We start from the raw sequence: 1566 nt of genomic DNA on the forward strand, positions 1-1566 counted from the left end.
TTCACGGCACGCGAGCGTTGGAGGATTCCCATTCCTTCCTTCCTTACACGATAGACACACTAACTACTAACGCTTATTATTGCTAGTGATCCATTACTAGCCTACTCTAAAGACCACAAAATTATTGAAGACTAGATGAACGCTTTCCGAAATCCCAATACTAATGACCCCAAAAGCTTAACCTGATGTCCCACTCAACCTTAAAGTCCAATTAGCCGATGCTCAGAGCAACTTCTTCAGCGATAGACTGCTTCTCTTGATGATTGCAACAGCTAACCCTTGCACAAAGATTGAACTTTACCGAATCCTGATGATGGTGGATAACCACCCTGCTGAACCCTGACCGCAAACCGTCACATAATGCCCCGGAACCGACCTCGACGGTAACCAAAATAACACTAAACACTTCCGATCCAGCAACAAGGAAATAACTTACACTAACTACTAATAATTCTCGGTATGCAATTGGCATATGAAGTTTCTTGAAAATATAATCCAAATACAAGTAGAGAGATAAACTCATAGATACACTACCCTCAACCAATGCGAGGAAACAAAATCTCTAAGTACAGATAATAACAAACTGAGCAAAAGATACATACCTGCCACATGGCCTGCTAGAATCCTGATCTCCCTCGTCTGTCACTCCAAGGCCCTATCCTCTCGTCCATCAGTAATCCTTAAAGTAGCCGGGGCAGACGCACTCCCTGCTCCTCCCCTTATCGTCGGGCAGTCGGCCTTCTTGTGGCCCACCTGATCACAATGAAAACACAATGGGCTCGCCCCCTGAGGGAAATCCCTGCTGACGTGACCAACACTGCCACACTTGTAGCAGCCTACACCCCAGGAACGATAAAATCCCTTGTGTAGTTTTCCGCATGTGCTGCACTGACTCCGATCCTGCTGACCTCTCGAATGCTGGTCAGAAGTCTTGGGTCTCTTCCCGGGACCCTCCAAAATGTGCACCTGACCTGACTTCCTCTTCTCAATGTGCTCCAAATCAATCTCTCGCTCTTGGACTCTAGAGATCATGTCATTTAGGGGCTCACACCCTCAAATACTCACAAACTTCCTGATGTCATCCCGCAGCATGTCATGATACCTCACCTTCTTCATCTCCTCATCTGCTACATACTACGGTACCAATAACGCCCTCTCCCGAAACTTGGCAGTGATCTCTGCCACATTCTCTGTAGTTTGGCGGAGATCCAGGAACTCTCGTGCCAACTACTGCACCTCAATTGCTGGTGCAAACTCAGCTCAAAACTTGGTCGAGAAGTCGTCCCACGACATAGCATCGACCGTATCATCACCCAACTCACTACCGACCTCTTCCCACCAATCCCGTGCCCGATCCTTCAACAGGCAGGAAGCATATCTAACCTTCTCTTTCTCTGGGCAGAAACTTGTCCTGAATGCACTAGTCATATCCGCTAACCACCTCCTACTGACAATGGGGTCCCTCTCTCCATGAAACACAGGTGCTCCACATGCACTAAACTCCTGAAAAGTCAGTGTGCGAACTCCAATGATAGCCATAACCTCTGCACGGAACGCGCCTAAGCG

The sequence above is a fragment of the Lactuca virosa genome, chromosome 5 (genome assembly GCF_052849685.1).
Source record: "Lactuca virosa cultivar CGN04683 chromosome 5, Lactuca_virosa_CGN04683_v6, whole genome shotgun sequence".
NCBI classification, from domain to species: domain Eukaryota; kingdom Viridiplantae; phylum Streptophyta; class Magnoliopsida; order Asterales; family Asteraceae; genus Lactuca; species Lactuca virosa.